Source organism: Danio aesculapii, chromosome 20 (assembly GCF_903798145.1).
Source record: "Danio aesculapii chromosome 20, fDanAes4.1, whole genome shotgun sequence".
Taxonomy (NCBI): Eukaryota; Metazoa; Chordata; class Actinopteri; order Cypriniformes; family Danionidae; genus Danio; species Danio aesculapii.
In genome coordinates this window covers 53,949,004-53,961,503 of record NC_079454.1, presented here as the reverse complement: position 1 = coordinate 53,961,503, position 12,500 = coordinate 53,949,004, and the positions used below count along the sequence as shown (strand labels likewise).

At 37.8% G+C, this 12,500-nt stretch overlaps 1 protein-coding gene across 1 annotated transcript in view; it reads left to right on the top strand.

Moving 5' to 3' along the window:
• The window catches only part of wasf1 (WASP family member 1), an 85,284-nt gene that overhangs the window by 61,068 nt on the left and 11,716 nt on the right, over nucleotides 1-12,500 (top strand). The gene's annotated exons all lie outside the window — the stretch shown is intronic.

Sequence of the window (12,500 nt, the reverse complement as noted above, 5' to 3'; positions counted from 1 at the left end):
TTTAGCAACTGCCTAGACATCGGGGGTGGATTTATATCATTCATATTAGCAAGAAGCTAACAAAGCAGATTGAAATAACAATACAATATGATATATAAATTCAACTACATAGGGCTCTATCACACACCCGGTGCAATAAGGTGCAAGATGTGTTTGGCGTGATTTGTTGCTATTTTCAGACCAGCGAAACTGTAATTTTCATGTTTTGCACCACATTGTTTAAATAGCAAATCCTATTTTGAGGAGCTGAAATAGACCAACAGCGCTATTGACCAACTGAAAGCGGCTCTAAAGTCCTGCAGAGCGCGTTAGTTATGAGCCTATGCAGGTCCAAACTCTTACACACTGCTGAATACACACAGGATGATCAGCAATACACAAATATCTTTACAGATTAAACAATTAAAGGATTAAAATGATCCAGAAATGATGATTTTCTACATCAATATAAACACCACTGCCTCCATGCCTTCTTCACCTCGGGGGGCTTTTTCAGTTTATTCATGACGATCTGCATCAGTATAATGCTATTATTATCAGCAGTATTATTGATTATCTGCAGATTTATATTTGTTTTACTAAACACAAGTGTAGATTTGTCCACCTGTGGGGTTTTGGAGACGTCTGCATCACCATATGTGTAACACGGGGAGTGACAGAGACAACTGAAGTTTGGATCCACTTGCAGGTTTAATCAAAGTCAGGCAAGCAAAGGTCAACACAGGTGCAATCAGATGTATAAAAGCAGTCCAGAATCGTAGTCAAATGTATGACACGAATGCTTTTGCGCCAAAGCTTTAGTCTTAAACTGCTTTGATTCGGACGAGAAATGAGATGAATCAAAAATGATTTACAAACATTAAATCAGAACCAACACTGCTAGACAAACAGCCCAGTCAAGTTAACTTCAGTTTTGTATGTCATTCAGATTCAGGGAGAAGAATCTAGACTGTGGTTCTAGAGACGAAGTGTTGCTGGATTATTAGTATAATTATTTTAAGTCATTTGATGTGATCTAACCATGGTTTATGTACATTTCAAATATAAATATTAGATTTTTTAATTCTTTTAACATTAGATATTTTTTAAGCTGAAGTAAAAAATTGTAAATGTTTTGACTAATGTGCTGCTTTAAAAAAATGTTAATAGCTAAGTAAATCATTAATATTAAACATAAATCTGAACAATAATAAACACCAGTGCAATAATGAAGATTCTATAGTCTATAGCAGTGTTTTCCAACCCTGTTCCTGGAGGCACACCAGCAGTACATATTTTGGATGTCTCCCTCATCTGACCCATTAACTTCAGGTTTTGGAGTCTCTTCTGATGTTCTGCTGAGTTGATTCAGGTGTGTTTGATTAGGGAGAGGTTGAAAACGTGAACTGTTGGTGTGCCTTCAGGAACAGGGTTGGGAAACACTGGAGAATAACTGTAGTCTAAAACTGTATTCTTGCGTTTCAGCGCCCCCTACTGCTGTAAATGAATGAAATTTGGCACATTAACTGAGACTGTCCTGATGCACATCTGCACCATTTTTGGTGAAATTAGGACTTTGCATTAGCAATATTATATAGTGTTCAATAAATCATTGTTCAATTCAATTCAAGTTTATTTGTATAGGATTTTCCATAATAATTATCCTATTAAAGCATTCTTTACAAAAGGTTGCAGATTAGTACATTACAGTGAAACATGACAAAAATTAGACCAGAACAAACACTGCTAGACAAACAACCCAGTTAAATTTTTTTTTTTTAATAATCTAAAGCAGGGGTGGGCAAACTCGGTCCTGGAGGGCCGGTGTCCTGCACAGTTTAGCTCCAACTCTGATCAAAAACACCTGCTTATAGATAACCAGTGATCTTGGAGACACTGATTAGCATGTTCACGTGTGTTTGATTAGAGTTGAAGCTAAACTATGCAGGACACCGGCCCTCCAGGACCGAGTTTGCCCACCCCTGATCTAAAGGATTAGAAACTTTCACAGTTTTTAATGTCATCCAGATTTAAAGAGAAGAATTTAGACCGTGATTCTTGAGATTAAAGAGTTCCTGGATTATTAGTATTATTATTTAAAGTATTGGATGGGATCTAACTATGGTTTATATATGTTTTTTAACATAAATATTAGATTTTATTTTAACTGAAGGAAAGCATTGTGTTTCGACTAATGTGCTGCTTTTTAAAAAATGTTGATAACAAAATAAATCATTAATATTAAACATTAATCTGAACAATAATAATCACTACTGCAATATTAGATAATGAAGATACTATAGACAGAACTGTTACACACTGTTATCTTACATTTCAGCGCCCTCTATTGCTGTAAATGAATACAATTTAGCACATTAACTCAGACTGTCCTGATGCACATCTGCACTATTTTGGTGAAATTTGGACTTTGTGTTTGCAATATACTGATCAAACGGCTTTGATGCGGACAAGCAACAAGACATATTTGTAAATCAAATATGATTTACAAAAATTAGATCAGAACCAACACTGCTAGACAGACAATTCATTTAAAAAAACAGGTTTCTTCAAACATCTAAAGGATCAGAAACTCTCGAGAAGTATTATTGATTTAATAAATTAGATGCATTGATCTAACTATGGTTTATGACGTAAAACTGAAGTAAAACATTGTGAAGTTTTGACTAATGTGCTGATTTTATAAAATAAAGTTAACAGAAATATGAAACATCAATAATAAACATACATCTGAACAATAATAAACACTACTGCAAAAAGCAGTAGGCAAATAGCTGTAGTTGAAACAATCTAAATTGCACAATTTATTCTTGCGTTTCAGCGCCCCCTATTGCTGTAAATGAATCAAATTTGGCACACTATCATACACCCGGCGCAATGTGGCACAAGGCACGACGCAATTGTTTGCTAGTTTCAGCTCGGTGCAAGAGTGGTTTTGACGTTTTGCGCCACGCTGTTTAAATTGCATTTGCACTCATATGTGCGCCCATAAGCGTTCTGATCTAAAAAAGGAGGCGTGTTGAGGCGCATTGCTGGTGCGTTGCTATTTTGAGAAACTATATTAGTCTGTTCTACAGACCAGAACAAAGCTGGTCTATTGTCCAGCGCAGAGCGCGTTAGTTATACGCCTCGCTTACACACTGCTTAATACACACAAGATGTAGAGCAATACGCAAATATCTTTACATATGAAAAATAATTAAAATATTAAGGATATATATATAGGATATAATAAGGATATATATATAGGATATAAATATAAAGGATTAAAATATTACAAAACAATATTTTCTAGCCTACATAAATATAAAAACCAAACTTTCCTGCCTTCTTCATCTCGGGGGGCTTTTTCAGTTTATTCATAACAATTTGCTTTTGTATAATGTTATTATTATTAGTATTATTATTTATTATCTGCATATTTATGTTTGTTTTATGAAAAACAAGCTTAGATTTGTCCACCTGTCAGGTTTTAGACCATATGGGGCACAGCATGTGTATTAGGATATAACTCAGTTATTGACCACACTTCATTATTATTGTTCATTTATTCCTTTGCTGGAAATAAGAACTGAATTTAGAAATAGCTTTGACACAAATCTTCGTGCTTAACAAACGAAATTAATTATGTATAGGCTAATAGATGTCTGTGCGTACAAGGTTTCCCTATCCACGAGAGTGAAAGTGAAAGTAAATAATGAGGAGGCTCATCTCTCATTCTTACACTGCAGATGCTCTGTTTAACTGTTTACTTCTAGTGAAATGCTCAGTTTTTCCACTTCCACTTACTTTACGTCATGTAAATAGCAAATGCGCTACAGCGCGACGAAACTGACTCTTAAAGGGAATGAGAGATGAGACTCTGATTGGTTTATTCTCAAAACACACCTATAACTCATTAAGAAAATAAGCTCAACCCTGTTAGACCATGCGCCACGACGCAAAGCAGATTTTCCATCCTTATAGTATAGCAAAAGTGGATTCTGACACTGACGCTTTGCACTTTGCGCATGGATTGTCAAAATAGAGCCCTTAGGCAGACTCTCCTGATGCACATCTGCACCATTTTTGGTGAAATTAGGACTTTGTGTTAATAATATTATATGCTGGTAAATAAATTATTTTCAAGATTGTTTGTATAGCGTTTTTCATAATAATTATCAGAGCATCCTTTACAAAATGTAGCACATTATTACTACATTACAATGAAAAATGATAAAAGTTAAGGAGTCGTGTATGTGTTGTGCATATAAACATAGTTAACCTGCAGTTATACAACATATAGTGTCCTTCCAAAATGCTGATGTCTATGTGTGGTTTAATTATAAACTAATTTCGAGAGGATCACATGCTTATGATCAACACGGCTGGCTCCTCATTAGCTCCGTAATCTGTGCCATTAGATGATTATGGAAGCATTATAAATAACCAGAGTTTTTCACTCCAGTTATCTTCGTCTTGAAGCTCCCCCCCCCCCTTCCACCCCTACTTCCTCCCTCTTTTTTCTGATAGGGCGACACGGTGGCCCAGTGACTAGCACTGTTGCCTCACAGCAAGAACACTGCTGGTCCAACCTCCTATTGGGCTGGTTGGTGTTTCTGTGCAGAGTTTATATGTTCTCCCCGTGTTCGCGTGGGATTCCCCCGGGTTCCCCAGTTTCCTCCCACCGGGTTCTCGAGACCTACCTGAGCTCAAACTCCCCTCTTGCCCTTCTAACAGGAGGGAGCCCCGGGCTTGAGGATATTACGAGCTCAGGGCTCTCTCCCGGGACAGCATGCCAAATACGCTTTATTGATCATCAGCTAAGTGTGAACTCTTGAAGTGTAGTTCGGTATATTACATGTTCAATAAAGTGAATTATGGGCTATATTCATAACATGCACTTACCCAAATCAATTAAATCAAATTAAATGTCATTTACCTTTTTTTTTTTTATCAGAACCATGGGTTTGCAAAGGTTGGTTTCTGTGAAAATGCAAAGTGGCAGAATCTACTCACTGGGGAAAAGTAAAACCATCCAGATAGAGAATGGATTTGTCCTTGATATTCACCTGAAAACTGATGTGCTCTCCATCGCTTCATGCTGTTTGTTGTGCCGTTTTCTCTTGTGCGTCATTACTGGAGAGTGGAGCATTTATTCTGACAGCGCTGTAATATGCATGAGCTCTCTCACTCTCTCTTTCACACATTCCCTCATTATTTCACGAAGACAGAAACACCGGCGGATCTTTCTTTAGACATCAGCACAGATGCTTTCCTGAAAGCCGGCATCTTCCTCTCCTGATGAAAATGACACAAAACAAATCTCTTTATTCTGCTGTTTTTCTACTCAATCCTCATGATATATTAAACTGAAATAAATACACAATCACAGCAGCGTGAGTATGTCAAACATTTGCAGAAAACAACAACAATTGCAGTAGTTATTTGTAGTTATTATGCGACAGTCTGGAATACTTGATTCTGATTGGTCAGTCGTGACATTCTAAATTATGTAATGTAAGGTATAAAGTACATTTAGGATTTGTTTTCACAGAATAAAGCCTGACATGTTTATCAGCAGCTGTTGTGTAAGACTGAAGGGTTTATTACAATATATACAACCAACCTGGATGTACTTTATCCCGCTTATTAAATGACTACTGCTCACAAAACATGAACATTAGGCACAAATACATTGTTTTGAGCCATAAAAGTTTATTAATTCTTTAATTAAACACAAAGCTGACAGAAACTGAAACAGCAGATGGAGTATACACTAACCTGCGCATTATTCAGACACTAGATGGAGACAAAGGCAAAAACACTACAGAAACTAAAACAGCTGATGGAGTATACACTAACCTGAGCATTATTCAGACACTAGATGGAGACAAACAGTCAAAAACACAACAGAAACTAAAACAGCTGATGGAGTATACACTAACCTGTGCATTATTCAGACACTAGATGGAGACAAAGGCAAAAACACAACAGAAACTGAAACAGCTGATGGAGTATACACTAACCTGCACATTATTCAGACACTAGATGGAGACAAAGACAAAAACACAACAGAAACTAAAACAGCTGATGGAGTATACACTAACCTGTGCATTATTCAGACACTAGATGGAGACAAAGGCAAAAACACAACAGAAACTGAAACAGCTGATGGAGTATACACTAACCTGCACATTATTCAGACACTAGATGGAGACAAAGACAAAAACACAACAGAAACTAAAACAGCTGATGGAGTATACACTAACCTGCGCATTATTCAGACATTAGATGGAGACAAACAGTCAAAAACACAACAGAAACTAAAACAGCTGATGGAGTATACACTAACCTGTGCATTATTCAGACACTAGATGGAGACAGACTTAAACAGCTGATGGAGTATACACTAACCTGCGCATTATTCAGACACTAGATGGAGACAAAGACAAAAACACAACAGAAACTAAAACAGCTGATGGAGTATACACTAACCTGCGCATTATTCAGACACTAGATGGGGACAAAGACAAAAACACAACAGAAACTAAAACAGCTGATGGAGTATACACTAACCTGTGCATTATTCAGACACTAGATGGAGACAAACAGTCAAAAACACAACAGAAACTAAAACAGCTGATGGAGTATACACTAACCTGTGCATTATTCAGACACTAGATGGAGACAGACTAAAACAGCTGATGGAGTATACACTAACCTGTGCATTATTCAGACACTAGATGGAGACAAACAGACAAAAACACAAAGCTGACAGAAACTAAAACCGCTGATGGAGTATACACTAACCTGTGCATTATTCAGACACTAGATGGAGACAAACAGTCAAAAACAGCTGATGGAGTATACACTAACCTGTGCATTATTCAGACACTAGATGGAGACAAACAGTCAAAAACACAACAGAAACTAAAACAGCTGATGGAGTATACACTAACCTGCGCATTATTGAGTCACTAGATGGCACCAAACAGTCAAGAACACAAAGCTGACAGAAACTAAAACAGCTGATGGAGTATACACTAACCTGCGCATTATACAGACACTAGATGGAGACAAACAGTCAAAAACACAACAGAAACTAAAACAGCTGATGGAGTATACACTAACCTGAGCATTATTCAGACACTAGATGGAGACAAACAGACAAAAACACAACAGAAACTAAAACAGCTGATGGAGTATACACTAACCTGAGCATTATTCAGACACTAGATGGAGACAAACAGTCAAAAACACAACAGAAACTAAAACAGCTGATGGAGTATACACTAACCTGAGCATTATTCAGACACTAGATGGAGACAAACAGACAAAAACATAACAGAGACTAAAACAGCTGATGGAGTATACACTAACCTGTGCATTATTCAGACACTAGATGGAGACAAAGACAAAAACACAACAGAAACTAAAACAGTTGATGGAGTATACACTAACCTGTGCATTATTCAGACACTAGATGGAGACAAAGACAAAAACACAACAGAAACTAAAACAGCTGATGGAGTATACACTAACCTGTGCATTATTCAGACACTAGATGGAGACAAAGACAAAAACACAACAGAAACTAAAACAGTTGATGGAGTATACACTAACCTGTGCATTATTCAGACACTAGATGGAGACAAAGACAAAAACACAACAGAAACTGAAACAGCTGATGGAGTATACACTAACCTGCGCATTATTCAGACACTAGATGGAGACAAACAGTCAAAAACACAACAGAAACTAAAACAGCTGATGGAGTATACACTAACCTGTGCATTATTCAGACACAAGATGGAGACAAAGACAACAACACAACAGAAACTAAAACAGCTGATGGAGTATACACTAACCTGCGCATTATTCAGACACTAGATGGAGACAAAGACAAAAACACAACAGAAACTAAAACAGCTGATGGAGTATACACTAACCTGTGCATTATTCAGACACTAGATGGAGACAAAGACAAAAACACAACAGAAACTAAAACAGCTGATGGAGTATACACTAACCTGCGCATTATTCAGACACTAGATGGAGACAGACTAAAACAGCTGATGGAGTATACACTAACCTGTGCATTATTCAGACACTAGATGGAGACAAAGTCAAAAACACAACAGAAACTAAAACAGCTGATGGAGTATACACTAACCTGCACATTATACAGACACTAGATGGAGACAAACAGACAAAAACACAACAGAAACCAAAACAGCTGATGGAGTATACACTAACCTGTGCATTATTCAGTCACTAGATGGAGACAAACAGTCAAAAACACAACAGAAACTAAAACAGCTGATGGAGTATACACTAACCTGTGCATTATTCAGTCACTAGATGGAGACAAACAGACAAAAACACAACAGAAACTGAAACAGCTGATGGAGTATACACTAACCTGTGCATTATTCAGACACTAGATGGAGACAAACAGACAAAAACACAACAGAAACTAAAACAGCTGATGGAGTATACACTAACCTGCACATTATACAGACACTAGATGGAGACAAACAGTCAAAAACACAACAGAAACTAAAACAGCTGATGGAGTATACACTAACCTGTGACACCTACACACACATTGTACACACACAACACTCTTACAAACAGTACACACCTACAGCACTTCATTCTGCTATATTCACTTATTTGCATTGACTTTATATTTGCATATGTTGCATCTAATTTTTCATACAATAATAATATTCATTCATTCATTCGGCTTAGTCCCTTTATTCATCAGGGGTCACCACAGCAGACTGAACCACCAACTTATCTAGTGTATGTTTTACACAGCGGATGCCCTTCAAGCTGCAACCCAGTACTCGGAAACATCCATACACACATTCGCACACACACTCATACACTACGGCCAATTTAGTTAATCAGTTCACCTATAGCGCATGAGTTTGAAATGTGGGGGAAACCGGAGAACCCGGGGGAAACCCACGCCAACACGGGAAGAACATGCAAACTCCACACAGAAATGCCAACTGACACAGCCAGGATTCAAACCAGCGACCTTCTTGCTGTGAGGCCACAGTGCTAACCACTAAGCCACCGTGGCACATGCGCTATAGAGGAATTGATGAACTAAACTGGCCGTAGTGAATGAGTGTGTGTGTGTGTGTGTGTGTGAGAGAGAATGAGTGTGTATGGGTGTTTCCCAGTACTGGGTTGCAGCTGGAAGGGCATCCGCTGCGTAAAACATATGCTGGATAAGTATGCAAATAAGATAAGGCGAAAATTTATTAATTAATGAATGCAACGTTATTGTAAACCTAAAACACAAAACTAAAGCATGTGTAAGTTTGTGTTTTTATGCAAATGAGCTGTTTATGTGATGGTCTGAGAGGTGATAATTGCTTCATTTGTGCTGGGTTGTTTTTTTCTCCGCTCGTCTGGCATTTTGACCAGCAAACTCAAATTAAAAGTGAGTAGAGTGTGAAGATTTTCCAGAGACAGAAGCGGATGTGAGAAGCAGAGGAGGTGTAAAATCAACACCATCGCACTATCCCGATGAAGAACCGCAGTCTACTACACTATACTGCGAACAAGACTTTACCTACTAGGAGTTTTCATCTTGTTTCTAGTGCAAATATCTGAAAATTCTTACATCAAGTAGCATTTTCTGAATAAAGGGTTAGCACTGTGGCCTCACAGCAAGAAGGTTGCTGGTTCGAGTCCCGCTGGATCAGTTGTCATTTCTGTGTGGAGTTTGCATGTTCTCCCTGTGTTGGTGTGGGTTTCCTCCGGGTGCTCCGGTTTCCCCCACAGTCCAAACACATACGCTATTGACCTTATTCTTCAATGTGGAAGTGTGATTGTTTTAGGACTTTCGATTCAGTTGCCTATGGGAGAAATGACTAGAAATAATAAATGGCAGAAAACCATCAAACTACTCGCTCTACAAACAAGTGTTTGCATGACTATACATACAAAGTAGAATAATATAATAAGATAATAATAATAATAAAAGATCAGTGTGCAACATAAAGCAGCATTACGAGCTGTTTTTAACCTCTAAAAATGAATGGACGTGAAGGAGACCGGAAGTTTCGAGCCAAAAAGATTCAAATGGCTGCGCCCGCTCGTACACAGAGAATAAGGTGAAGAGAGCAATTGATGAACTAAATTGGCCGTAGTGTATGAGTGTGTGTGTGAATGGGTGTTTCCCAGTACTGGGTTGCAGCTGGAAGGGCATCCGCTGCATAAATCATATGCTGGAATAGTTAGCAGTTCATTTCACTGTGGCGACCCCTGATAAATCAGGGACTAAGCCGAAGGAAAATGAATGAATGAATGAATTTTCTGGATAATTAAAACAATACGGGTCTGTTTCTAGAATAATCTGCCAGTAAGGGTGTAAAATAATCTTGTTTTTGATTTGAGAATTAATTTTTGTTTAAGGAAAAACACACTTAATTTTGACTCATTTCTGAAACAAATATTTTAAACAAAGGTTTAAACACCCCATGGGTTAGTAAAGTGTATAGCGAGAGATTAGGCATCGATTACATACATTTCTACTGTTTCAAAGCACTGCACCGCTCCCACACACCAGCAATTAAACTAAAATACAACAGTCATTTATAGTAAAAAGGTTTTGAGCCATACTAAAGTGTATTAGCATATTTTTTACAATTATCATTAAAGAAAACCACTGCATATCGTAGTATAGTGTTTAACAGAGACCAGCTGACGAGTGCAACCTGAAAGCATCACTCTCATAGCCTTGTTTTTGATTTAAGAATTAATCTTTGTTTAAGGAAAAACACTTAATTTTTACTCATTTCTGAAACAAATAAATCCAAAAAACTTTTTTCTTTAAACTTTTTTGTTGTTGTAAAGCTGTGCATCCTCTCTGAAAACATTTCTATATTATCATTTAAAATACTATAATTATTTCATTCATTTATTTTCTTTTCGGCTCAGTCCCTTTAATAATCTGGGGTCTCCACAGCAGAATGAACCGCCAACTATTCTAGCATATGTTTTACACAGCGGATGCCCTTCCAGCTGCAACCCATCACTGGGAAACACCCATACACTCTTACATTCACACTCATACACTACGGCCAATTTAGTTAATCAATTCCCCTACAGCCCATGTGTTTGGACTGTGGGGGAAACCGGAGCACCCGGTCACGAGATGGAGAATCACAAAAGCACAAAAATCCATGTGCAGCAATTTCTTTTTCGACAAAAACAAAAGAGTTTCCCAATCTTGCACAGAAACTTCAAGCAAGATACAAAAATCTAGAAATGAGTCCAGAAAGAACTGACAAAAAAATAAAAAAATAGGCAAATCCAAAAGCAGGGAAGGGAATGCTAACAAAAACAATCAAGAACCCAAAAATCAGCAAACACTAAAGTGGGTGTAAGTGCAAACAAAAACAAACAAGAATCCAACAATAAGCAAATACAAAACTAGATCGCCAAACACACCAGACATGAGGGACAAACAAAATCCTAAGGCAACTAAAATTAGTGATGTGACGTTGTGCGCCGAGGCTTCGAAGCATGTATCAAAAAAACGATACGTGAAGCAGTGTACCGGAGCTTGATTCGTTTTGCCATCATCACGTGATCAGTGACGTCCGACGCTTCACTTTCGCCTATACCCACGTGACTGCTTCCAATTTTGATTCAAAGGTTTAAACACCCCCCATGGGTTAGTAAAGTGTAAAGCGAGAGATGAGGCATCGATTACATACATTTCTACTGTTTCAAAGCACTGCACCGCTCCCACACACCAGTAATTAAACTAAAATACAATGATAATTTATAGTAAAAAGGTTTCAAAGCATACTAAAGTGTATTAGCGTATTTATTTACAACTATCTTTAAAGAAAACCACTGCATATCGTAGTATAGTGTTTAACGGAGGCCAGCTGGCGAGTGCAACCTGAAAGCATCACTCTCATAGCCTCCTCTTTAATGCATTCACGTCCCATGCAGGAATTGCTGGTTCGATTCCCGCTTGGAACGGGACTAGTTGGAATGCGATAGATGTAAACACTTTTGAATACCTTTGATTTAACTACAGTCATCAGTCGTGTAATGTAACATACCTTATGTGTAAAAACTAGAGTAATTTGTTTATATTACTGTTGTCGTATTACTACATGAATGAGTTGGTCAGTTGTGAACATTTGTCATTGCAACACAATTCCCACACTTTAACCAGCAGAGGTCCTCATCGAGCTCTGATTTAGAAAGCTTCAAGTAACGAATCTTTTTCCGATACAATTGAGTCGATCGCTTCATTTCACCATCACTAACTAAAATACAAGACAAAAGGGTTTATAAAGACAGGGCTAACTTACCAAACAAGAAACAGCTGTAACAATACAATCAGCTAGTGCCCTCAAGTGTCCAAATGAGGGCACTACAACAGATCCCAGAGGGACACACCCAGAGGAAACCCACGCCAACACAAGGAGAACATGCAAACTCCACACAGAAACACCAACTGACCCAGCTGAGGCTCA